The sequence below is a fragment of the Cololabis saira genome, unplaced genomic scaffold, assembly GCF_033807715.1.
Source record: "Cololabis saira isolate AMF1-May2022 unplaced genomic scaffold, fColSai1.1 scf142, whole genome shotgun sequence".
NCBI lineage: Eukaryota > Metazoa > Chordata > Actinopteri > Beloniformes > Belonidae > Cololabis > Cololabis saira.
This window is the reverse complement of record NW_026906306.1, coordinates 43,346-62,351: the sequence shown is the minus strand read 5'-3', so window position 1 is coordinate 62,351 and position 19,006 is coordinate 43,346. Positions and strand designations below refer to the sequence as shown.

The 19,006-nt window shown below is 50.2% G+C and overlaps 33 non-coding genes across 33 annotated transcripts; all 33 read right to left on the bottom strand.

Moving 5' to 3' along the window:
- Positions 1–1,625: 1,625 nt before the first annotated feature.
- LOC133439109 (U5 spliceosomal RNA) lies at positions 1,626–1,741 on the bottom strand. The gene has a single exon (XR_009781934.1). It is a non-coding gene; the product is annotated as a U5 spliceosomal RNA (small nuclear RNA).
- Positions 1,742–2,062: 321 nt separating this feature from the next.
- Positions 2,063–2,253, bottom strand: LOC133439156 (U2 spliceosomal RNA). Its single transcript, XR_009781980.1, has one exon. It is a non-coding gene; the product is annotated as a U2 spliceosomal RNA (small nuclear RNA).
- Positions 2,254–2,555: 302 nt separating this feature from the next.
- LOC133439108 (U5 spliceosomal RNA) lies at positions 2,556–2,671 on the bottom strand. The gene has a single exon (XR_009781933.1). It is a non-coding gene; the product is annotated as a U5 spliceosomal RNA (small nuclear RNA).
- Positions 2,672–2,992: 321 nt separating this feature from the next.
- On the bottom strand, positions 2,993–3,183 carry LOC133439172 (U2 spliceosomal RNA). Its single transcript, XR_009781996.1, has one exon. It is a non-coding gene; the product is annotated as a U2 spliceosomal RNA (small nuclear RNA).
- Positions 3,184–3,485: 302 nt separating this feature from the next.
- On the bottom strand, positions 3,486–3,601 carry LOC133439107 (U5 spliceosomal RNA). Its single transcript, XR_009781932.1, has one exon. It is a non-coding gene; the product is annotated as a U5 spliceosomal RNA (small nuclear RNA).
- Positions 3,602–3,922: 321 nt separating this feature from the next.
- Positions 3,923–4,113, bottom strand: LOC133439155 (U2 spliceosomal RNA). The gene has a single exon (XR_009781979.1). It is a non-coding gene; the product is annotated as a U2 spliceosomal RNA (small nuclear RNA).
- A 302-nt stretch (positions 4,114–4,415) lies between these two features.
- LOC133439106 (U5 spliceosomal RNA) lies at positions 4,416–4,531 on the bottom strand. Its single transcript, XR_009781931.1, has one exon. It is a non-coding gene; the product is annotated as a U5 spliceosomal RNA (small nuclear RNA).
- Positions 4,532–4,852: 321 nt separating this feature from the next.
- LOC133439154 (U2 spliceosomal RNA) lies at positions 4,853–5,043 on the bottom strand. Its single transcript, XR_009781978.1, has one exon. It is a non-coding gene; the product is annotated as a U2 spliceosomal RNA (small nuclear RNA).
- Positions 5,044–5,345: 302 nt separating this feature from the next.
- LOC133439126 (U5 spliceosomal RNA) lies at positions 5,346–5,461 on the bottom strand. Its single transcript, XR_009781951.1, has one exon. It is a non-coding gene; the product is annotated as a U5 spliceosomal RNA (small nuclear RNA).
- Positions 5,462–5,782: 321 nt separating this feature from the next.
- Positions 5,783–5,973, bottom strand: LOC133439153 (U2 spliceosomal RNA). Its single transcript, XR_009781977.1, has one exon. It is a non-coding gene; the product is annotated as a U2 spliceosomal RNA (small nuclear RNA).
- A 302-nt stretch (positions 5,974–6,275) lies between these two features.
- LOC133439105 (U5 spliceosomal RNA) lies at positions 6,276–6,391 on the bottom strand. The gene has a single exon (XR_009781930.1). It is a non-coding gene; the product is annotated as a U5 spliceosomal RNA (small nuclear RNA).
- A 2,146-nt stretch (positions 6,392–8,537) lies between these two features.
- Positions 8,538–8,728, bottom strand: LOC133439152 (U2 spliceosomal RNA). The gene has a single exon (XR_009781976.1). It is a non-coding gene; the product is annotated as a U2 spliceosomal RNA (small nuclear RNA).
- A 302-nt stretch (positions 8,729–9,030) lies between these two features.
- Positions 9,031–9,146, bottom strand: LOC133439104 (U5 spliceosomal RNA). The gene has a single exon (XR_009781929.1). It is a non-coding gene; the product is annotated as a U5 spliceosomal RNA (small nuclear RNA).
- A 321-nt stretch (positions 9,147–9,467) lies between these two features.
- On the bottom strand, positions 9,468–9,658 carry LOC133439068 (U2 spliceosomal RNA). Its single transcript, XR_009781893.1, has one exon. It is a non-coding gene; the product is annotated as a U2 spliceosomal RNA (small nuclear RNA).
- A 302-nt stretch (positions 9,659–9,960) lies between these two features.
- On the bottom strand, positions 9,961–10,076 carry LOC133439103 (U5 spliceosomal RNA). The gene has a single exon (XR_009781928.1). It is a non-coding gene; the product is annotated as a U5 spliceosomal RNA (small nuclear RNA).
- Positions 10,077–10,397: 321 nt separating this feature from the next.
- LOC133439174 (U2 spliceosomal RNA) lies at positions 10,398–10,588 on the bottom strand. Its single transcript, XR_009781998.1, has one exon. It is a non-coding gene; the product is annotated as a U2 spliceosomal RNA (small nuclear RNA).
- A 302-nt stretch (positions 10,589–10,890) lies between these two features.
- LOC133439125 (U5 spliceosomal RNA) lies at positions 10,891–11,006 on the bottom strand. The gene has a single exon (XR_009781950.1). It is a non-coding gene; the product is annotated as a U5 spliceosomal RNA (small nuclear RNA).
- A 321-nt stretch (positions 11,007–11,327) lies between these two features.
- Positions 11,328–11,518, bottom strand: LOC133439151 (U2 spliceosomal RNA). The gene has a single exon (XR_009781975.1). It is a non-coding gene; the product is annotated as a U2 spliceosomal RNA (small nuclear RNA).
- Positions 11,519–11,820: 302 nt separating this feature from the next.
- On the bottom strand, positions 11,821–11,936 carry LOC133439102 (U5 spliceosomal RNA). Its single transcript, XR_009781927.1, has one exon. It is a non-coding gene; the product is annotated as a U5 spliceosomal RNA (small nuclear RNA).
- A 321-nt stretch (positions 11,937–12,257) lies between these two features.
- On the bottom strand, positions 12,258–12,448 carry LOC133439150 (U2 spliceosomal RNA). Its single transcript, XR_009781974.1, has one exon. It is a non-coding gene; the product is annotated as a U2 spliceosomal RNA (small nuclear RNA).
- A 302-nt stretch (positions 12,449–12,750) lies between these two features.
- Positions 12,751–12,866, bottom strand: LOC133439100 (U5 spliceosomal RNA). The gene has a single exon (XR_009781925.1). It is a non-coding gene; the product is annotated as a U5 spliceosomal RNA (small nuclear RNA).
- Positions 12,867–13,187: 321 nt separating this feature from the next.
- LOC133439149 (U2 spliceosomal RNA) lies at positions 13,188–13,378 on the bottom strand. The gene has a single exon (XR_009781973.1). It is a non-coding gene; the product is annotated as a U2 spliceosomal RNA (small nuclear RNA).
- Positions 13,379–13,680: 302 nt separating this feature from the next.
- LOC133439099 (U5 spliceosomal RNA) lies at positions 13,681–13,796 on the bottom strand. Its single transcript, XR_009781924.1, has one exon. It is a non-coding gene; the product is annotated as a U5 spliceosomal RNA (small nuclear RNA).
- Positions 13,797–14,117: 321 nt separating this feature from the next.
- LOC133439148 (U2 spliceosomal RNA) lies at positions 14,118–14,308 on the bottom strand. Its single transcript, XR_009781972.1, has one exon. It is a non-coding gene; the product is annotated as a U2 spliceosomal RNA (small nuclear RNA).
- Positions 14,309–14,610: 302 nt separating this feature from the next.
- LOC133439098 (U5 spliceosomal RNA) lies at positions 14,611–14,726 on the bottom strand. Its single transcript, XR_009781923.1, has one exon. It is a non-coding gene; the product is annotated as a U5 spliceosomal RNA (small nuclear RNA).
- Positions 14,727–15,047: 321 nt separating this feature from the next.
- LOC133439146 (U2 spliceosomal RNA) lies at positions 15,048–15,238 on the bottom strand. Its single transcript, XR_009781970.1, has one exon. It is a non-coding gene; the product is annotated as a U2 spliceosomal RNA (small nuclear RNA).
- Positions 15,239–15,540: 302 nt separating this feature from the next.
- Positions 15,541–15,656, bottom strand: LOC133439097 (U5 spliceosomal RNA). Its single transcript, XR_009781922.1, has one exon. It is a non-coding gene; the product is annotated as a U5 spliceosomal RNA (small nuclear RNA).
- A 321-nt stretch (positions 15,657–15,977) lies between these two features.
- LOC133439145 (U2 spliceosomal RNA) lies at positions 15,978–16,168 on the bottom strand. Its single transcript, XR_009781969.1, has one exon. It is a non-coding gene; the product is annotated as a U2 spliceosomal RNA (small nuclear RNA).
- A 302-nt stretch (positions 16,169–16,470) lies between these two features.
- On the bottom strand, positions 16,471–16,586 carry LOC133439096 (U5 spliceosomal RNA). Its single transcript, XR_009781921.1, has one exon. It is a non-coding gene; the product is annotated as a U5 spliceosomal RNA (small nuclear RNA).
- A 321-nt stretch (positions 16,587–16,907) lies between these two features.
- On the bottom strand, positions 16,908–17,098 carry LOC133439144 (U2 spliceosomal RNA). The gene has a single exon (XR_009781968.1). It is a non-coding gene; the product is annotated as a U2 spliceosomal RNA (small nuclear RNA).
- Positions 17,099–17,400: 302 nt separating this feature from the next.
- Positions 17,401–17,516, bottom strand: LOC133439095 (U5 spliceosomal RNA). The gene has a single exon (XR_009781920.1). It is a non-coding gene; the product is annotated as a U5 spliceosomal RNA (small nuclear RNA).
- A 321-nt stretch (positions 17,517–17,837) lies between these two features.
- LOC133439143 (U2 spliceosomal RNA) lies at positions 17,838–18,028 on the bottom strand. The gene has a single exon (XR_009781967.1). It is a non-coding gene; the product is annotated as a U2 spliceosomal RNA (small nuclear RNA).
- Positions 18,029–18,330: 302 nt separating this feature from the next.
- On the bottom strand, positions 18,331–18,446 carry LOC133439094 (U5 spliceosomal RNA). The gene has a single exon (XR_009781919.1). It is a non-coding gene; the product is annotated as a U5 spliceosomal RNA (small nuclear RNA).
- Positions 18,447–19,006: the final 560 nt, after the last annotated feature.

Here is a 19,006-nt window from a genome sequence, read left to right as displayed (position 1 = left end):
GGGAGGGAGGCATCATCGCTATCATCCTGTGGTTGGACTTCTCCACATTCTGAACTAGCTCCGCCCTCTGCCTGCATCACATCATCTTCCTCAGAACTCTCCATTGGTGTGAGTGTTGCAGGCCCCTCCCCTGCTCCCGCCTCACCTGATCCCTCTCCTCCAATCACAGGATTTGGCGGGAGATTTGAATTTTCCTGCCCAGCTTCTTCAATTAGCTCAATTACCGGTTCCTCTCGTCCGTTTTGTTTGTCCTTTTCTGCGTCCTTTCCCTTCGCAGCTTTCAGTTTGTTGGCAAAAGATTTTGGGCAATCTCTGAAGAGGTGGTTTGTCTCCCCACAAAGATTGCACTTTCTGCCATTGGTGCACTCCTCAAAGGTGTGCCCAATTTCTCTGCATTTCCCACATATTACCTGCTTACACGCTTCTGCAAGATGCCCATGCTCGCCACACTTGCGGCAAAGCTTGGGCTGACCCTGATAGTGAATATAGCCCCTGTTGTTACCCAGAACTACCACTGATGGCAGATGTTTCAGGCCTTGAAAGCCCTGAGGGTCTTGCCATTGTTGGATGGGGACCCTCCAGGCACAGTTCCAAATGCCATCTTCATCTCTCACTTTGATAGCCTGGCTTTTAACAGTGCAATATCTCCCCAACCATAAACAAATGTCATCTGCATTGACAGTTTCATTGAACATTCTGACAATAACCGTTTTCAAGGTATTGTCAGTCAGTTTCTCAACTTCAAATGCATCAAACTGGGGTTTCACATTTTCAAAGCGTGTCCAAAACTCTTTTAGTAGCATGGTAGTACGGAAACTAAGGTCAAAGCCTTTGTTAAAGGGTAGGGTCAAAATGCAATTTAACTGTTCCGGGCTAAAACCCAAGGCTTTCTGGACAAGTCTCCTGGAGAAGTCTAACCTCGACATCTCCAGGAGCTTTCCATCCACAACCTTAAGGTTGAATCGGACACTGTGGTGCCTCCGCATGCCGGCATGGCTAGCCGACATGGTGGAGGCACCACCTGTGAAAAGGCTCAAAAGAACTAAAACCTTTAAAAAGCAATAAAAGCCCTAAAACTGTAATACTAAAACAAATAGACAATAAAATATACAATAAGTGAAGGGACAACACTTACCTTACATCACGACAATGATTTCCTGGCTGTGAAGATCTAGCAACTATACTCAGTTGAAGCACTTCACATGAGGAAAAAAAAAGAGAATAGTCTCCCCAAAGAAAGAGGGAACCAATGCCACAACAGGCAAGGATTCCCACTAACAGCAGGAGGCGATCGCAGTCTTAGCCAAAAGGCCGAGAAGCGATAACTCCAAAGTGTTGCTTGACCGCAGCACCTTCCTGGCACGGCGTGCACTTGTGTCGGTTGCCTTTGTCCCAAACGCCTAGATGGCCGGCTCCCTTTGCAGCTCCGCCCTCTGACACGCACCTGTAGCAGGCTCACCTGAGGAAATGGTTGAAGTGGAAATGAAATAACAAAAAGGAAAGGAAAGAACTGAAGAACAAGACACAGACAGCAACATCGCAACATCAGCTTGCCCTGAGATTTCAGTGGGCAAACTCAGACTGACCTCTTGGTCACAGCTTTTTCTTTTGTACAGTCTCAAAAAAGCTCGGCCGTTAGACCGAGCCCCCAAAAATATGGTCAACTCATTGACGTTACTCTCCACGGAAGTCTTTAGTAAAAGGCGAAAGACTTGTGCGTTATGAAGAGAAACACGAGCAAGTACGGAAAAGAGCACGGGAGCGGCAGCCTAGGCACGTGAGCCGCGTCACTGTACTCCTGGTGAGCTCTACGGATCCCCGGGTCCACGCCTCTTCGGCCTGACATTGTCCTATTATCGAAGGCCTGGCCGGCCTCAGGCGCAGGACAGAGATTTGCTCCTCCCCCTTCGGTGGCACCACCAGGGCCGTATTACACGTTTGTGACGTCGCCTCTTCTTTTTTCTTCAAGCTGAAGCTGCAAGGAACAACACCGCCTGAGGCAAGGCTCGGCGCTCCTCAGCTGCTGAGCCACCGCGTTATTTTTTTACAAGAGAAAGAAAGCGAAGCGTGCACCATTCCCGGCGGCACTGCAGTACCGGGGCGATGCTTGGAGTGAACGGAGCTAGCTCCTTTTTCAACTCCCGCTGCCAAAAATCGGCTTAATATGTTGTCCTCATATAGAGGACATATCAGATATTAAACTGATAAGAACAGATACTACACTTGATCTTAGCCAAAAGGCCGAGAAGCGATAACTCCAAAGTGTTGCTTGACCGCAGTACCTTCCTGGCACGGCGTGCACTTGTGTCGGTTGCCTTTGTCCCAAACGCCTAGATGGCCGGCTCCCTTTGCAGCTCCGCCCTCTGACACGCACCTGTAGCAGGCTCACCTGAGGAAATGGTTGAAGTGGAAATGAAATAACAAAAAGGAAAGGAAAGAACTGAAGAACAAGACACAGACAGCAACATCGCAACATCAGCTTGCCCTGAGATTTCAGTGGGCAAACTCAGACTGACCTCTTGGTCACAGCTTTTTCTTTTGTACAGTCTCAAAAAAGCTCGGCCGTTAGACCGAGCCCCCAAAAATATGGTCAACTCATTGACGTTACTCTCCACGGAAGTCTTTAGTAAAAGGCGAAAGACTTGTGCGTTATGAAGAGAAACACGAGCAAGTACGGAAAAGAGCACGGGAGCGGCAGCCTAGGCACGTGAGCCGTGTCACTGTACTCCTGGTGAGCTCTACGGATCCCCGGGTCCACGCCTCTTCGGCCTGACATTGTCCTATTATCGAAGGCCTGGCCGGCCTCAGGCGCAGGACAGAGATTTGCTCCTCCCCCTTCGGTGGCACCACCAGGGCCGTATTACACGTTTGTGACGTCGCCTCTTCTTTTTTCTTCAAGCTGAAGCTGCAAGGAACAACACCGCCTGAGGCAAGGCTCGGCGCTCCTCAGCTGCTGAGCCACCGCGTAATTTTTTTACAAGAGAAAGAAAGCGAAGCGTGCACCATTCCCGGCGGCACTGCAGTACCGGGGCGATGCTTGGAGTGAACGGAGCTAGCTCCTTTTTCAACTCCCGCTGCCAAAAATCGGCTTAATATGTTGTCCCCATATAGAGGACATATCAGATATTAAACTGATAAGAACAGATACTACACTTGATCTTAGCCAAAAGGCCGAGAAGCGATAACTCCAAAGTGTTGCTTGACCGCAGCACCTTCCTGGCACGGCGTGCACTTGTGTCGGTTGCCTTTGTCCCAAACGCCTAGATGGCCGGCTCCCTTTGCAGCTCCGCCCTCTGACACGCACCTGTAGCAGGCTCACCTGAGGAAATGGTTGAAGTGGAAATGAAATAACAAAAAGGAAAGGAAAGAACTGAAGAACAAGACACAGACAGCAACATCGCAACATCAGCTTGCCCTGAGATTTCAGTGGGCAAACTCAGACTGACCTCTTGGTCACAGCTTTTTCTTTTGTACAGTCTCAAAAAAGCTCGGCCGTTAGACCGAGCCCCCAAAAATATGGTCAACTCATTGACGTTACTCTCCACGGAAGTCTTTAGTAAAAGGCGAAAGACTTGTGCGTTATGAAGAGAAACACGAGCAAGTACGGAAAAGAGCACGGGAGCGGCAGCCTAGGCACGTGAGCCGCGTCACTGTACTCCTGGTGAGCTCTACGGATCCCCGGGTCCACGCCTCTTCGGCCTGACATTGTCCTATTATCGAAGGCCTGGCCGGCCTCAGGCGCAGGACAGAGATTTGCTCCTCCCCCTTCGGTGGCACCACCAGGGCCGTATTACACGTTTGTGACGTCGCCTCTTCTTTTTTCTTCAAGCTGAAGCTGCAAGGAACAACACCGCCTGAGGCAAGGCTCGGCGCTCCTCAGCTGCTGAGCCACCGCGTTATTTTTTTACAAGAGAAAGAAAGCGAAGCGTGCACCATTCCCGGCGGCACTGCAGTACCGGGGCGATGCTTGGAGTGAACGGAGCTAGCTCCTTTTTCAACTCCCGCTGCCAAAAATCGGCTTAATATGTTGTCCTCATATAGAGGACATATCAGATATTAAACTGATAAGAACAGATACTACACTTGATCTTAGCCAAAAGGCCGAGAAGCGATAACTCCAAAGTGTTGCTTGACCGCAGCACCTTCCTGGCACGGCGTGCACTTGTGTCGGTTGCCTTTGTCCCAAACGCCTAGATGGCCGGCTCCCTTTGCAGCTCCGCCCTCTGACACGCACCTGTAGCAGGCTCACCTGAGGAAATGGTTGAAGTGGAAATGAAATAACAAAAAGGAAAGGAAAGAACTGAAGAACAAGACACAGACAGCAACATCGCAACATCAGCTTGCCCTGAGATTTCAGTGGGCAAACTCAGACTGACCTCTTGGTCGCAGCTTTTTCTTTTGTACAGTCTCAAAAAAGCTCGGCCGTTAGACCGAGCCCCCAAAAATATGGTCAACTCATTGACGTTACTCTCCACGGAAGTCTTTAGTAAAAGGCGAAAGACTTGTGCGTTATGAAGAGAAACACGAGCAAGTACGGAAAAGAGCACGGGAGCGGCAGCCTAGGCACGTGAGCCGCGTCACTGTACTCCTGGTGAGCTCTACGGATCCCCGGGTCCACGCCTCTTCGGCCTGACATTGTCCTATTATCGAAGGCCTGGCCGGCCTCAGGCGCAGGACAGAGATTTGCTCCTCCCCCTTCGGTGGCACCACCAGGGCCGTATTACACGTTTGTGACGTCGCCTCTTCTTTTTTCTTCAAGCTGAAGCTGCAAGGAACAACACCGCCTGAGGCAAGGCTCAGCGCTCCTCAGCTGCTGAGCCACCGCGTTATTTTTTTACAAGAGAAAGAAAGCGAAGCGTGCACCATTCCCGGCGGCACTGCAGTACCGGGGCGATGCTTGGAGTGAACGGAGCTAGCTCCTTTTTCAACTCCCGCTGCCAAAAATCGGCTTAATATGTTGTCCTCATATAGAGGACATATCAGATATTAAACTGATAAGAACAGATACTACACTTGATCTTAGCCAAAAGGCCGAGAAGCGATAACTCCAAAGTGTTGCTTGACCGCAGTACCTTCCTGGCACGGCGTGCACTTGTGTCGGTTGCCTTTGTCCCAAACGCCTAGATGGCCGGCTCCCTTTGCAGCTCCGCCCTCTGACACGCACCTGTAGCAGGCTCACCTGAGGAAATGGTTGAAGTGGAAATGAAATAACAAAAAGGAAAGGAAAGAACTGAAGAACAAGACACAGACAGCAACATCGCAACATCAGCTTGCCCTGAGATTTCAGTGGGCAAACTCAGACTGACCTCTTGGTCACAGCTTTTTCTTTTGTACAGTCTCAAAAAAGCTTGGCCGTTAGACCGAGCCCCCAAAAATATGGTCAACTCATTGACGTTACTCTCCACGGAAGTCTTTAGTAAAAGGCGAAAGACTTGTGCGTTATGAAGAGAAACACGAGCAAGTACGGAAAAGAGCACGGGAGCGGCAGCCTAGGCACGTGAGCCGCGTCACTGTACTCCTGGTGAGCTCTACGGATCCCCGGGTCCACGCCTCTTCGGCCTGACATTGTCCTATTATCGAAGGCCTGGCCGGCCTCAGGCGCAGGACAGAGATTTGCTCCTCCCCCTTCGGTGGCACCACCAGGGCCGTATTACACGTTTGTGACGTCGCCTCTTCTTTTTTCTTCAAGCTGAAGCTGCAAGGAACAACACCGCCTGAGGCAAGGCTCGGCGCTCCTCAGCTGCTGAGCCACCGCGTTATTTTTTTACAAGAGAAAGAAAGCGAAGCGTGCACCATTCCCGGCGGCACTGCAGTACCGGGGCGATGCTTGGAGTGAACGGAGCTAGCTCCTTTTTCAACTCCCGCTGCCAAAAATCGGCTTAATATGTTGTCCTCATATAGAGGACATATCAGATATTAAACTGATAAGAACAGATACTACACTTGATCTTAGCCAAAAGGCCGAGAAGCGATAACTCCAAAGTGTTGCTTGACCGCAGCACCTTCCTGGCACGGCGTGCACTTGTGTCGGTTGCCTTTGTCCCAAACGCCTAGATGGCCGGCTCCCTTTGCAGCTCCGCCCTCTGACACGCACCTGTAGCAGGCTCACCTGAGGAAATGGTTGAAGTGGAAATGAAATAACAAAAAGGAAAGGAAAGAACTGAAGAACAAGACACAGACAGCAACATCGCAACATCAGCTTGCCCTGAGATTTCAGTGGGCAAACTCAGACTGACCTCTTGGTCACAGCTTTTTCTTTTGTACAGTCTCAAAAAAGCTCGGCCGTTAGACCGAGCCCCCAAAAATATGGTCAACTCATTGACGTTACTCTCCACGGAAGTCTTTAGTAAAAGGCGAAAGACTTGTGCGTTATGAAGAGAAACACGAGCAAATACGGAAAAGAGCACGGGAGCGGCAGCCTAGGCACGTGAGCCGCGTCACTGTACTCCTGGTGAGCTCTACGGATCCCCGGGTCCACGCCTCTTCGGCCTGACATTGTCCTATTATCGAAGGCCTGGCCGGCCTCAGGCGCAGGACAGAGATTTGCTCCTCCCCCTTCGGTGGCACCACCAGGGCCCTCATTTATCAACCGTGCGTACGCACAGATCTGTGCGTAAAGCGTGCGTACGAGCATTCTCAGGCAAAGTATGGTATTTATCAACATGTATTTGTGCGCAGAAACACGTGTAAATATACGCACAGCTCTGACCATGCGTACACACAAAACCTAGTGGTAGAACAGTGAAACTACAAATAGAACCCATTAAAAGAGTCTCAAACTTTACATGTGAAGTTTGAGATCGCTGAACTGTGACTGAACGGGGAACATGTGCACATGTTCCCCGTTTCCTCCAATTAATAAAAATTATCCATAAGATCAGACATTTTGAATAATTGGTGTGACAAGCTATAAGAGACAGCTTTGGCAGAACGACCTGAAAAGAAAATACAAGTACCATGGCTTATCTTGCACTGTTGGAGGATTTGCGCTCCGAGGGAGCGCGTTTTCAAAGAGCGCACTGATCTGTTGATCTGTGAGAGCACGGAGCGGCTTCTCAGCAGGTAGCGTTTCCCCAAAAACATTTTGATGGATCTATGCCGTGATTTACAACCTATAATGGAGCGAGAGACAAAACGCAAGCCATCCCAGTCACATCCAGCTCCTGTCCACCCTGGGATTTTTTGCCACCGGAACATTTTGACATATGCGGCATTTCGCAGCCGACACTAAGCAAAATCATGTCGGCAGTGTTGGATGCAATAATTTCTCTGGCCATAATTTACACCCAGTTTCCATACACACATCACCAAATCGAAATTTAAACGAGGATTTCATGCGATCGCCGGATTCTCAAACATAATTGGAGCTAGATTGCACCCACATTGCCATAAAAGCACCATCACATAATGAATTCAGTTACGTGGACATGAAAGGATTTCATTCAATCTATGCACAAATAATCTGCGATATGTCTCTGTTGCCCGTCGTTGCCCGGTGGCCTGAACGCACGACTCATTTATTCTGCAGAACAGCTCGGTTGGTGTTTGCACCTCCAAGCAGGAGCTTTTGACTCCAACCAAATCTTAATTTATCGATAATCTTCCAAGAAATATATCAAACATGGTCAACATAATTATTTTATAGGTAAATATCACATACATAAATGCAAATGGAATAACAGAAAACCCCTCCATTGTACATCTGAAAAATGAATGTAAACTGTAGCAGTGTTTCTCAATCCTGTTCCTCATGGGCCGGTGTCCTGCATGTTTTAGATGTTTCCCTGCTTCAGCACACCGTGATAAAAGTACCTGTGTCATCAACAGAGCTGGGCAGACCTTGACGACAAGCTAATTAGGACCATTAATTAGAATCAGGTGTGTTGGTGCAGGGAAACATCTAAAACATGCAGGACAGGGAACACGAGGACCAGGATTGAGAAGCGTCTCTAAAACTAATCCGTGAAACAATGTCTTTGTTTCTTAATTTTTATTAATACACTTCCCATACCTTGTCAGTAAATGTATCTTTTTTTTTTGTTTGCTCTCAACCCCCCCAAATGTTGAATATTTGTAGATAATTGATTATTTTGTTTCATTTGCCTTTTGTTGTAAACCCTACTGAATTTTGTTCAATAAAGTTTGTAAACCTCCAAGCGGGAGCTGTTGTTGCTGCCATATATGGTCAATTGGAGGCGTTTCTGAATGCAAATGACGGTAACCGTGCACGAGCACGGCAGTTTAGAACAGGTGGGATTTATCATCATTGATGTGCGTACGACCAGCGTCCGCACGTTTGATAAATCCGGATTTTTTTGTACTTACACACATTCTAAATTTCACTCCTACGACAGAATTTAGGACCTTTTCTACGCACTGTTGATAAATGAGGGCCCAGGGCCGTATTACACGTTTGTGACGTCGCCTCTTCTTTTTTCTTCAAGCTGAAGCTGCAAGGAACAACACCGCCTGAGGCAAGGCTCGGCGCTCCTCAGCTGCTGAGCCACCGCGTTATTTTTTTACAAGAGAAAGAAAGCGAAGCGTGCACCATTCCCGGCGGCACTGCAGTACCGGGGCGATGCTTGGAGTGAACGGAGCTAGCTCCTTTTTCAACTCCCGCTGCCAAAAATCGGCTTAATATGTTGTCCTCATATAGAGGACATATCAGATATTAAACTGATAAGAACAGATACTACACTTGATCTTAGCCAAAAGGCCGAGAAGCGATAACTCCAAAGTGTTGCTTGACCGCAGCACCTTCCTGGCACGGCGTGCACTTGTGTCGGTTGCCTTTGTCCCAAACGCCTAGATGGCCGGCTCCCTTTGCAGCTCCGCCCTCTGACACGCACCTGTAGCAGGCTCACCTGAGGAAATGGTTGAAGTGGAAATGAAATAACAAAAAGGAAAGGAAAGAACTGAAGAACAAGACACAGACAGCAACATCGCAACATCAGCTTGCCCTGAGATTTCAGTGGGCAAACTCAGACTGACCTCTTGGTCACAGCTTTTTCTTTTGTACAGTCTCAAAAAAGCTCGGCCGTTAGACCGAGCCCCCAAAAATATGGTCAACTCATTGACGTTACTCTCCACGGAAGTCTTTAGTAAAAGGCGAAAGACTTGTGCGTTATGAAGAGAAACACGAGCAAGTACGGAAAAGAGCACGGGAGCGGCAGCCTAGGCACGTGAGCCGCGTCACTGTACTCCTGGTGAGCTCTACGGATCCCCGGGTCCACGCCTCTTCGGCCTGACATTGTCCTATTATCGAAGGCCTGGCCGGCCTCAGGCGCAGGACAGAGATTTGCTCCTCCCCCTTCGGTGGCACCACCAGGGCCGTATTACACGTTTGTGACGTCGCCTCTTCTTTTTTCTTCAAGCTGAAGCTGCAAGGAACAACACCGCCTGAGGCAAGGCTCGGCGCTCCTCAGCTGCTGAGCCACCGCGTTATTTTTTTACAAGAGAAAGAAAGCAAAGCGTGCACCATTCCCGGCGGCACTGCAGTACCGGGGCGATGCTTGGAGTGAACGGAGCTAGCTCCTTTTTCAACTCCCGCTGCCAAAAATCGGCTTAATATGTTGTCCTCATATAGAGGACATATCAGATATTAAACTGATAAGAACAGATACTACACTTGATCTTAGCCAAAAGGCCGAGAAGCGATAACTCCAAAGTGTTGCTTGACCGCAGCACCTTCCTGGCACGGCGTGCACTTGTGTCGGTTGCCTTTGTCCCAATCGCCTAGATGGCCGGCTCCCTTTCCAGCTCCGCCCTCTGACACGCACCTGTAGCAGGCTCACCTGAGGAAATGGTTGAAGTGGAAATGAAATAACAAAAAGGAAAGGAAAGAACTGAAGAACAAGACACAGACAGCAACATCGCAACATCAGCTTGCCCTGAGATTTCAGTGGGCAAACTCAGACTGACCTCTTGGTCACAGCTTTTTCTTTTGTACAGTCTCAAAAAAGCTCGGCCGTTAGACCGAGCCCCCAAAAATATGGTCAACTCATTGACGTTACTCTCCACGGAAGTCTTTAGTAAAAGGCGAAAGACTTGTGCGTTATGAAGAGAAACACGAGCAAGTACGGAAAAGAGCACGGGAGCGGCAGCCTAGGCACGTGAGCCGCGTCACTGTACTCCTGGTGAGCTCTACGGATCCCCGGGTCCACGCCTCTTCGGCCTGACATTGTCCTATTATCGAAGGCCTGGCCGGCCTCAGGCGCAGGACAGAGATTTGCTCCTCCCCCTTCGGTGGCACCACCAGGGCCGTATTACACGTTTGTGACGTCGCCTCTTCTTTTTTCTTCAAGCTGAAGCTGCAAGGAACAACACCGCCTGAGGCAAGGCTCGGCGCTCCTCAGCTGCTGAGCCACCGCGTTATTTTTTTACAAGAGAAAGAAAGCGAAGCGTGCACCATTCCCGGCGGCACTGCAGTACCGGGGCGATGCTTGGAGTGAACGGAGCTAGCTCCTTTTTCAACTCTCGCTGCCAAAAATCGGCTTAATATGTTGTCCTCATATAGAGGACATATCAGATATTAAACTGATAAGAACAGATACTACACTTGATCTTAGCCAAAAGGCCGAGAAGCGATAACTCCAAAGTGTTGCTTGACCGCAGCACCTTCCTGGCACGGCGTGCACTTGTGTCGGTTGCCTTTGTCCCAAACGCCTAGATGGCCGGCTCCCTTTGCAGCTCCGCCCTCTGACACGCACCTGTAGCAGGCTCACCTGAGGAAATGGTTGAAGTGGAAATGAAATAACAAAAAGGAAAGGAAAGAACTGAAGAACAAGACACAGACAGCAACATCGCAACATCAGCTTGCCCTGAGATTTCAGTGGGCAAACTCAGACTGACCTCTTGGTCACAGCTTTTTCTTTTGTACAGTCTCAAAAAAGCTTGGCCGTTAGACCGAGCCCCCAAAAATATGGTCAACTCATTGACGTTACTCTCCACGGAAGTCTTTAGTAAAAGGCGAAAGACTTGTGCGTTATGAAGAGAAACACGAGCAAGTACGGAAAAGAGCACGGGAGCGGCAGCCTAGGCACGTGAGCCGCGTCACTGTACTCCTGGTGAGCTCTACGGATCCCCGGGTCCACGCCTCTTCGGCCTGACATTGTCCTATTATCGAAGGCCTGGCCGGCCTCAGGCGCAGGACAGAGATTTGCTCCTCCCCCTTCGGTGGCACCACCAGGGCCGTATTACACGTTTGTGACGTCGCCTCTTCTTTTTTCTTCAAGCTGAAGCTGCAAGGAACAACACTGCCTGAGGCAAGGCTCGGCGCTCCTCAGCTGCTGAGCCACCGCGTTATTTTTTTACAAGAGAAAGAAAGCGAAGCGTGCACCATTCCCGGCGGCACTGCAGTACCGGGGCGATGCTTGGAGTGAACGGAGCTAGCTCCTTTTTCAACTCCCGCTGCCAAAAATCGGCTTAATATGTTGTCCTCATATAGAGGACATATCAGATATTAAACTGATAAGAACAGATACTACACTTGATCTTAGCCAAAAGGCCGAGAAGCGATAACTCCAAAGTGTTGCTTGACCGCAGCACCTTCCTGGCACGGCGTGCACTTGTGTCGGTTGCCTTTGTCCCAAACGCCTAGATGGCCGGCTCCCTTTGCAGCTCCGCCCTCTGACACGCACCTGTAGCAGGCTCACCTGAGGAAATGGTTGAAGTGGAAATGAAATAACAAAAAGGAAAGGAAAGAACTGAAGAACAAGACACAGACAGCAACATCGCAACATCAGCTTGCCCTGAGATTTCAGTGGGCAAACTCAGACTGACCTCTTGGTCGCAGCTTTTTCTTTTGTACAGTCTCAAAAAAGCTCGGCCGTTAGACCGAGCCCCCAAAAATATGGTCAACTCATTGACGTTACTCTCCACGGAAGTCTTTAGTAAAAGGCGAAAGACTTGTGCGTTATGAAGAGAAACACGAGCAAGTACGGAAAAGAGCACGGGAGCGGCAGCCTAGGCACGTGAGCCGCGTCACTGTACTCCTGGTGAGCTCTACGGATCCCCGGGTCCACGCCTCTTCGGCCTGACATTGTCCTATTATCGAAGGCCTGGCCGGCCTCAGGCGCAGGACAGAGATTTGCTCCTCCCCCTTCGGTGGCACCACCAGGGCCGTATTACACGTTTGTGACGTCGCCTCTTCTTTTTTCTTCAAGCTGAAGCTGCAAGGAACAACACCGCCTGAGGCAAGGCTCGGCGCTCCTCAGCTGCTGAGCCACCGCGTTATTTTTTTACAAGAGAAAGAAAGCGAAGCGTGCACCATTCCCGGCGGCACTGCAGTACCGGGGCGATGCTTGGAGTGAACGGAGCTAGCTCCTTTTTCAACTCCCGCTGCCAAAAATCGGCTTAATATGTTGTCCTCATATAGAGGACATATCAGATATTAAACTGATAAGAACAGATACTACACTTGATCTTAGCCAAAAGGCCGAGAAGCGATAACTCCAAAGTGTTGCTTGACCGCAGTACCTTCCTGGCACGGCGTGCACTTGTGTCGGTTGCCTTTGTCCCAAACGCCTAGATGGCCGGCTCCCTTTGCAGCTCCGCCCTCTGACACGCACCTGTAGCAGGCTCACCTGAGGAAATGGTTGAAGTGGAAATGAAATAACAAAAAGGAAAGGAAAGAACTGAAGAACAAGACACAGACAGCAACATCGCAACATCAGCTTGCCCTGAGATTTCAGTGGGCAAACTCAGACTGACCTCTTGGTCACAGCTTTTTCTTTTGTACAGTCTCAAAAAAGCTCGGCCGTTAGACCGAGCCCCCAAAAATATGGTCAACTCATTGACGTTACTCTCCACGGAAGTCTTTAGTAAAAGGCGAAAGACTTGTGCGTTATGAAGAGAAACACGAGCAAGTACGGAAAAGAGCACGGGAGCGGCAGCCTAGGCACGTGAGCCGCGTCACTGTACTCCTGGTGAGCTCTACGGATCCCCGGGTCCACGCCTCTTCGGCCTGACATTGTCCTATTATCGAAGGCCTGGCCGGCCTCAGGCGCAGGACAGAGATTTGCTCCTCCCCCTTCGGTGGCACCACCAGGGCCGTATTACACGTTTGTGACGTCGCCTCTTCTTTTTTCTTCAAGCTGAAGCTGCAAGGAACAACACCGCCTGAGGCAAGGCTCGGCGCTCCTCAGCTGCTGAGCCACCGCGTTATTTTTTTACAAGAGAAAGAAAGCGAAGCGTGCACCATTCCCGGCGGCACTGCAGTACCGGGGCGATGCTTGGAGTGAACGGAGCTAGCTCCTTTTTCAACTCCCGCTGCCAAAAATCGGCTTAATATGTTGTCCTCATATAGAGGACATATCAGATATTAAACTGATAAGAACAGATACTACACTTGATCTTAGCCAAAAGGCCGAGAAGCGATAACTCCAAAGTGTTGCTTGACCGCAGCACCTTCCTGGCACGGCGTGCACTTGTGTCGGTTGCCTTTGTCCCAAACGCCTAGATGGCCGGCTCCCTTTGCAGCTCCGCCCTCTGACACGCACCTGTAGCAGGCTCACCTGAGGAAATGGTTGAAGTGGAAATGAAATAACAAAAAGGAAAGGAAAGAACTGAAGAACAAGACACAGACAGCAACATCGCAACATCAGCTTGCCCTGAGATTTCAGTGGGCAAACTCAGACTGACCTCTTGGTCACAGCTTTTTCTTTTGTACAGTCTCAAAAAAGCTCGGCCGTTAGACCGAGCCCCCAAAAATATGGTCAACTCATTGACGTTACTCTCCACGGAAGTCTTTAGTAAAAGGCGAAAGACTTGTGCGTTATGAAGAGAAACACGAGCAAATACGGAAAAGAGCACGGGAGCGGCAGCCTAGGCACGTGAGCCGCGTCACTGTACTCCTGGTGAGCTCTACGGATCCCCGGGTCCACGCCTCTTCGGCCTGACATTGTCCTATTATCGAAGGCCTGGCCGGCCTCAGGCGCAGGACAGAGATTTGCTCCTCCCCCTTCGGTGGCACCACCAGGGCCGTATTACACGTTTGTGACGTCGCCTCTTCTTTTTTCTTCAAGCTGAAGCTGCAAGGAACAACACCGCCTGAGGCAAGGCTCGGCGCTCCTCAGCTGCTGAGCCACCGCGTTATTTTTTTACAAGAGAAAGAAAGCGAAGCGTGCACCATTCCCGGCGGCACTGCAGTACCGGGGCGATGCTTGGAGTGAACGGAGCTAGCTCCTTTTTCAACTCCCGCTGCCAAAAATCGGCTTAATATGTTGTCCTCATATAGAGGACATATCAGATATTAAACTGATAAGAACAGATACTACACTTGATCTTAGCCAAAAGGCCGAGAAGCGATAACTCCAAAGTGTTGCTTGACCGCAGCACCTTCCTGGCACGGCGTGCACTTGTGTCGGTTGCCTTTGTCCCAAACGCCTAGATGGCCGGCTCCCTTTGCAGCTCCGCCCTCTGACACGCACCTGTAGCAGGCTCACCTGAGGAAATGGTTGAAGTGGAAATGAAATAACAAAAAGGAAAGGAAAGAACTGAAGAACAAGACACAGACAGCAACATCGCAACATCAGCTTGCCCTGAGATTTCAGTGGGCAAACTCAGACTGACCTCTTGGTCGCAGCTTTTTCTTTTGTACAGTCTCAAAAAAGCTCGGCCGTTAGACCGAGCCCCCAAAAATATGGTCAACTCATTGACGTTACTCTCCACGGAAGTCTTTAGTAAAAGGCGAAAGACTTGTGCGTTATGAAGAGAAACACGAGCAAGTACGGAAAAGAGCACGGGAGCGGCAGCCTAGGCACGTGAGCCGCGTCACTGTACTCCTGGTGAGCTCTACGGATCCCCGGGTCCACGCCTCTTCGGCCTGACATTGTCCTATTATCGAAGGCCTGGCCGGCCTCAGGCGCAGGACAGAGATTTGCTCCTCCCCCTTCGGTGGCACCACCAGGGCCGTATTACACGTTTGTGACGTCGCCTCTTCTTTTTTCTTCAAGCTGAAGCTGCAAGGAACAACACCGCCTGAGGCAAGGCTCGGCGCTCCTCAGCTGCTGAGCCACCGCGTTATTTTTTTACAAGAGAAAGAAAGCGAAGCGTGCACCATTCCCGGCGGCACTGCAGTACCGGGGCGATGCTTGGAGTGAACGGAGCTAGCTCCTTTTTCAACTCCCGCTGCCAAAAATCGGCTTAATATGTTGTCCTCATATAGAGGACATATCAGATATTAAACTGATAAGAACAGATACTACACTTGATCTTAGCCAAAAGGCCGAGAAGCGATAACTCCAAAGTGTTGCTTGACCGCAGCACCTTCCTGGCACGGCGTGCACTTGTGTCGGTTGCCTTTGTCCCAAACGCCTAGATGGCCGGCTCCCTTTGCAGCTCCGCCCTCTGACACGCACCTGTAGCAGGCTCACCTGAGGAAATGGTTGAAGTGGAAATGAAATAACAAAAAGGAAAGGAAAGAACTGAAGAACAAGACACAGACAGCAACATCGCAACATCAGCTTGCCCTGAGATTTCAGTGGGCAAACTCAGACTGACCTCTTGGTCACAGCTTTTTCTTTTGTACAGTCTCAAAAAAGCTCGGCCGTTAGACCGAGCCCCCAAAAATATGGTCAACTCATTGACGTTACTCTCCACGGAAGTCTTTAGTAAAAGGCGAAAGACTTGTGCGTTATGAAGAGAAACACGAGCAAGTACGGAAAAGAGCACGGGAGCGGCAGCCTAGGCACGTGAGCCGCGTCACTGTACTCCTGGTGAGCTCTACGGATCCCCGGGTCCACGCCTCTTCGGCCTGACATTGTCCTATTATCGAAGGCCTGGCCGGCCTCAGGCGCAGGACAGAGATTTGCTCCTCCCCCTTCGGTGGCACCACCAGGGCCGTATTACACGTTTGTGACGTCGCCTCTTCTTTTTTCTTCAAGCTGAAGCTGCAAGGAACAACACCGCCTGAGGCAAGGCTCGGCGCTCCTCAGCTGCTGAGCCACCGCGTTATTTTTTTACAAGAGAAAGAAAGCGAAGCGTGCACCATTCCCGGCGGCACTGCAGTACCGGGGCGATGCTTGGAGTGAACGGAGCTAGCTCCTTTTTCAACTCCCGCTGCCAAAAATCGGCTTAATATGTTGTCCTCATATAGAGGACATATCAGATATTAAACTGATAAGAACAGATACTACACTTGATCTTAGCCAAAAGGCCGAGAAGCGATAACTCCAAAGTGTTGCTTGACCGCAGCACCTTCCTGGCACGGCGTGCACTTGTGTCGGTTGCCTTTGTCCCAAACGCCTAGATGGCCGGCTCCCTTTGCAGCTCCGCCCTCTGACACGCACCTGTAGCAGGCTCACCTGAGGAAATGGTTGAAGTGGAAATGAAATAACAAAAAGGAAAGGAAAGAACTGAAGAACAAGACACAGACAGCAACATCGCAACATCAGCTTGCCCTGAGATTTCAGTGGGCAAACTCAGACTGACCTCTTGGTCACAGCTTTTTCTTTTGTACAGTCTCAAAAAAGCTCGGCCGTTAGACCGAGCCCCCAAAAATATGGTCAACTCATTGACGTTACTCTCCACGGAAGTCTTTAGTAAAAGGCGAAAGACTTGTGCGTTATGAAGAGAAACACGAGCAAGTACGGAAAAGAGCACGGGAGCGGCAGCCTAGGCACGTGAGCCGCGTCACTGTACTCCTGGTGAGCTCTACGGATCCCCGGGTCCACGCCTCTTCGGCCTGACATTGTCCTATTATCGAAGGCCTGGCCGGCCTCAGGCGCAGGACAGAGATTTGCTCCTCCCCCTTCGGTGGCACCACCAGGGCCGTATTACACGTTTGTGACGTCGCCTCTTCTTTTTTCTTCAAGCTGAAGCTGCAAGGAACAACACCGCCTGAGGCAAGGCTCGGCGCTCCTCAGCTGCTGAGCCACCGCGTTATTTTTTTACAAGAGAAAGAAAGCGAAGCGTGCACCATTCCCGGCGGCACTGCAGTACCGGGGCGATGCTTGGAGTGAACGGAGCTAGCTCCTTTTTCAACTCCCGCTGCCAAAAATCGGCTTAATATGTTGTCCTCATATAGAGGACATATCAGATATTAAACTGATAAGAACAGATACTACACTTGATCTTAGCCAAAAGGCCGAGAAGCGATAACTCCAAAGTGTTGCTTGACCGCAGCACCTTCCTGGCACGGCGTGCACTTGTGTCGGTTGCCTTTGTCCCAAACGCCTAGATGGCCGGCTCCCTTTGCAGCTCCGCCCTCTGACACGCACCTGTAGCAGGCTCACCTGAGGAAATGGTTGAAGTGGAAATGAAATAACAAAAAGGAAAGGAAAGAACTGAAGAACAAGACACAGACAGCAACATCGCAACATCAGCTTGCCCTGAGATTTCAGTGGGCAAACTCAGACTGACCTCTTGGTCACAGCTTTTTCTTTTGTACAGTCTCAAAAAAGCTCGGCCGTTAGACCGAGCCCCCAAAAATATGGTCAACTCATTGACGTTACTCTCCACGGAAGTCTTTAGTAAAAGGCGAAAGACTTGTGCGTTATGAAGAGAAACACGAGCAAGTACGGAAAAGAGCACGGGAGCGGCAGCCTAGGCACGTGAGCCGCGTCACTGTACTCCTGGTGAGCTCTACGGATCCCCGGGTCCACGCCTCTTCGGCCTGACATTGTCCTATTATCGAAGGCCTGGCCGGCCTCAGGCGCAGGACAGAGATTTGCTCCTCCCCCTTCGGTGGCACCACCAGGGCCGTATTACACGTTTGTGACGTCGCCTCTTCTTTTTTCTTCAAGCTGAAGCTGCAAGGAACAACACCGCCTGAGGCAAGGCTCGGCGCTCCTCAGCTGCTGAGCCACCGCGTTATTTTTTTACAAGAGAAAGAAAGCGAAGCGTGCACCATTCCCGGCGGCACTGCAGTACCGGGGCGATGCTTGGAGTGAACGGAGCTAGCTCCTTTTTCAACTCCCGCTGCCAAAAATCGGCTTAATATGTTGTCCTCATATAGAGGACATATCAGATATTAAACTGATAAGAACAGATACTACACTTGATCTTAGCCAAAAGGCCGAGAAGCGATAACTCCAAAGTGTTGCTTGACCGCAGCACCTTCCTGGCACGGCGTGCACTTGTGTCGGTTGCCTTTGTCCCAAACGCCTAGATGGCCGGCTCCCTTTGCAGCTCCGCCCTCTGACACGCACCTGTAGCAGGCTCACCTGAGGAAATGGTTGAAGTGGAAATGAAATAACAAAAAGGAAAGGAAAGAACTGAAGAACAAGACACAGACAGCAACATCGCAACATCAGCTTGCCCTGAGATTTCAGTGGGCAAACTCAGACTGACCTCTTGGTCACAGCTTTTTCTTTTGTACAGTCTCAAAAAAGCTCGGCCGTTAGACCGAGCCCCCAAAAATATGGTCAACTCATTGACGTTACTCTCCACGGAAGTCTTTAGTAAAAGGCGAAAGACTTGTGCGTTATGAAGAGAAACACGAGCAAATACGGAAAAGAGCACGGGAGGGGCAGCCTAGGCACGTGAGCCGCGTCACTGTACTCCTGGTGAGCTCTACGGATCCCCGGGTCCACGCCTCTTCGGCCTGACATTGTCCTATTATCGAAGGCCTGGCCGGCCTCAGGCGCAGGACAGAGATTTGCTCCTCCCCCTTCGGTGGCACCACCAGGGCCCTCATTTATCAACCGTGCGTACGCACAGATCTGTGCGTAAAGCGTGCGTACGAGCATTCTCAGGCAAAGTATGGTATTTATCAACATGTATTTGTGCGCAGAAACACGTGTAAATATACGCACAGCTCTGACCATGCGTACACACAAAACCTAGTGGTAGAACAGTGAAACTACAAATAGAACCCATTAAAAGAGTCTCAAACTTTACATGTGAAGTTTGAGATCGCTGAACTGTGACTGAACGGGGAACATGTGCACATGTTCCCCGTTTCCTCCAATTAATAAAAATTATCCATAAGATCAGACATTTTGAATAATTGGTGTGACAAGCTATAAGAGACAGCTTTGGCAGAACGACCTGAAAAGAAAATACA